At 42.4% G+C, this 3,571-nt stretch overlaps 1 pseudogene; it reads right to left on the minus strand.

Moving 5' to 3' along the window:
* Nucleotides 1-1,119: 1,119 nt before the first annotated feature.
* LOC114923275 lies at nucleotides 1,120-2,409 on the minus strand (annotated as a pseudogene).
* Nucleotides 2,410-3,571: the final 1,162 nt, after the last annotated feature.

The following is a 3,571-nucleotide window of genomic DNA, read 5'->3' on the forward strand; positions in this document are numbered from 1 at the left end:
GAAGGCTGCGTGGAGGAGCTCTTGCTTCGAAGTAGGTTGCTTGCCACGAGGTTGCCCTTGTCGTGCAGTCTTACTGGGATCCCACCTTCGTCGCCAGTGTTAGATCGCGCAGGCAGTAAGACACGAGTCGAGTGACAGTCAGCTCTCGGTTTATTGGCAAGGCATCAAGTAAATCCGGACTGGCATCTGGGCCAGGGGACCCCCCTTTTATGGGATTCCCCTGGCTTGTAATCACACAATTCCATTGGCTGGTAAGACCCCGTTGCTAGTTAGCCAACCAGCAACGGGCATGAAACTGTATGCAGATGGAGAAGGGCAATCACCCTTAATGGGTGATCAGGATGCGCATAGGGGATTAAGGGGGGGAATACAAAAGAACACCACACCACACATTCATCAAACACAGAGTACCAGAGGCAAAGTGTTTCATAGGCTTCTCCATCCAAGGACAAAGGGAGGTTCTCAAAAGATGTTACAAGTTCTGCCTAACATCTTGGGATTTGTATAGTTGGGTGTTATAATGTACAGTAGCTCCCACTTTATGTTAGATCGTCTATATCTTCAGCTATCCCTCCAGTCTCACTGCCACTTGTCCAACTTTTCTCCTGAGAATGTGTTTGCCTATATTACTCAGTTTACCACAGAATTCCAGAGCAAATGCACTTGAGAATTTTAGATGTGGGTTAGATCTAAAACTCAATTCAAAATCAAATCCAGATTCATTCCAGGCCAATCTGCTGTAATTTCGGATTACAGGTCTCCTCATTTTCCACCAACAGGTAAATTCAGCAGCATGCCGATTTGTGTACTTTGTGAAAAGAAAATGTTTATTTGTATTTTTTTTTTACAATTTATTTTGCCTAAAACCAAAGATATGATTCCCTCATTGGAAATCTTCATTTATATGATTTCGGTCATTTTAGTACATTCCTCTGTTTTTAAGTATATCCTTGCAAACAAAGGGACTAAAAACATTTTTTTCAAAAAGTAAACTTAGATTCTCAAGGTACTGAATTCTGTGCCTAGCATCCCATTCCATACTTATTTCCCATATTCCCATGGAAAAAGAACAAGCTACATCCTTTTGCTCAAGTAATTCAAATGTACAGCGTTTTGAAATCAGGCTGTCTCTCCTGGTGCAAAGGAACCTTCACTCACTTGTTCCTCCAGGTTGGATGGCTTTTTCCCCTCCATTAGCTTCAATATGGCCTGCAGGGCTTCCTCGTGAGATTGTTCCTTAAAGCACTTTCTGCTCAGCAATTTAATGGCTTGCAAAAACTCAATATAGTTAATGTGGTTGGCCCCCTTAAACCTGCAGGAGACAGAGGGGGGAATCGATTAACCATACGCTAGTGGATTTTTCATTTCCCCCTAAGCTGTGACGCAGGGGTGAACCACTTATTCTTGCATGCAATTCCCATACCTATCCTTAAAGCTGGCCAAACTTTGAAAAATGGCTGAAGTCAGCCTAAAATGCAAGACAGACTGGGATTTGGGACTTTCAAGAGTGAAAATGGTGACGATTAGCACTCTAAGAGCCTCCTGTTCCTTTTGCTACCTAAAACCCTAAAAACAGAATAAAAAGAAAATGAGAATTTTTGTTCCTTCTGGGAAACTAGGAGCTGAAATACACTATCTGTCCCTTCCAACATGGCCCACCACTGCTGTAAACCAGACGGCTGAAATCATATAAGCCTCTAAGATTAAGGCTTTAATCTCTGGGATAAATACAGTATCCAGGGATCTGTGAATTTGGATGGGAAAAGAGTTTCAACTTTATTTTCACTAGCCTTAACTGAAATTTAACTTTTCAAACAGACAACACAGTAAATTATGGCCTCTAGACTCCAAAAATGTTTAGTTTCAATAAATCTGCCTAAACTCTAAAAAGTATTGTCTTGTATTGAAACATGTAGTACATTATTACAAATATGTCAATTTAAAAAAATACTCAAACTATATTTTGAACATAATTTGTTTCCTTATAACTTCTATGCATTTTATTTTATTCATTTGAATACATCTTTTTGAGAACTATATTTTTCACCAGACCTTTAAAGACGTTTATGACACAATGAAGGAAGGACATCTTCTTAATATGGTTTGTGGGTGCAGAAAACAGTATTTGGGGGCTAAACAGAGCCAACTGTGAACAATTAGTAAGTAATCTTAGTGTTTTCAGTAGCCCCTGCAAGCTTGTTTGCAATGTTCCCGCCATTATCATTCCAAGTTCACTTGACTTCATTGAAGGCAATGAGCACATCAGTGCTGGTCATGACTTTCCCATCCATCACACACATCACATTCCTTCAACATCTTGTAGAAGTTCTTCCTAGACATGGTGTTCCTGTGAGTAGCTGTGTTTCCATACGCAGCAAATCGAAGGAAAGTTTTTTCCAGTTCTGACATTCCTTCTGCAAGAATGAAGGGGACACAGCAAGGACTGTGATGTGGAGGCTATTGTACATCTTGGCACTAACGATCTGTCCCAAAAAGATGTACTCTCTGTGCAGAACGATTTCCAGAGCTTGGGGCAGGAACTTAGCAGAACAGGCTGTAGGCTTACTTTTTCAGAAGTTTTACCAGTATACAAGGAGCAAAATGGAAAAGGCCAGCGTATAGCACAATTCAATATGTGGCTAAAGAAGTGGTGTAAAGGGGAAGGGTTTGGATATATTAGTCACGATGTCTGTAGCTGGTCCAATGAAAAAATGTACAAAAGAGATGGTTTGCATCCATCAAAGAAAGGGACTGAGTTGCTCGGCTATAAATTCACAGATTTTCTGGAGGAATATTTAAACTAAACAGCAAGGACAGTGAGTTAATTGATACAGAACATCCCTGTCCCCGGCAATCTAAAAATTATAGGGCTACCAGTGCATGTAACATAGATGTGTGTGCGGACAAGAATATCAACCTTGCTGAGAGGCAGGGCCAGCTGTCAAGAAGAACGGGTGTGCTGGACAATTCTCCGGAGCGTCTGCACCCGTTCCTGACCGCTTGACAGATCCTTAGGGGTCCCTGGTTCCCTGGAGGGAGACCGGGAACAACAAGGCATCCTGAGGAGCGATCCTTAACGGCGGTTGGGATCAGCGAACTCGGGCGAAGCCTTTGTAAGTTGAGCGGAGGAAGAAGCCGGCTGTAAATGGCAGCCGCGAAGAAATGACAGCTCCAGCTGGCCGAAGCATGGCGGTGGAACAGCTGGACGGAGACGTGACAGCTCCAGTTTAAGGTAACCTGAACAGCGATTTTGACAGCTGAATCAGAAGGGCTCCGGCGTAAGAACGCTCCGGAGGATTCCAAGAGAAATTTGAAGATTTTGGATGCCCATAAGAGGGGAGGAGGGATTTTTCCCTGCTCCTGGAAAAGCGGCAAAAAGAAAGTTTTGGGCTCAACTTGTTTGCCTACATAGCAGAAATATCACGCTGGTTGGACTCAAGGAGAAGAGGAATCTCTTTTTTCCATCTTTGTTTCAAGGAAGGAAAGTTTGACTTTGAAAGGCGAATTGGCTATAAACCAAGAGTGAAAGTGTGGAAGAAAGTAAGAAGGTAGACATTTTGGAATGATTCAG

The sequence above is a fragment of the Protobothrops mucrosquamatus genome, unplaced genomic scaffold (genome assembly GCF_001527695.2).
Source record: "Protobothrops mucrosquamatus isolate PMUCROS unplaced genomic scaffold, P.Mucros_1.0 scaffold2729, whole genome shotgun sequence".
Classification (NCBI taxonomy): domain Eukaryota; kingdom Metazoa; phylum Chordata; class Lepidosauria; order Squamata; family Viperidae; genus Protobothrops; species Protobothrops mucrosquamatus.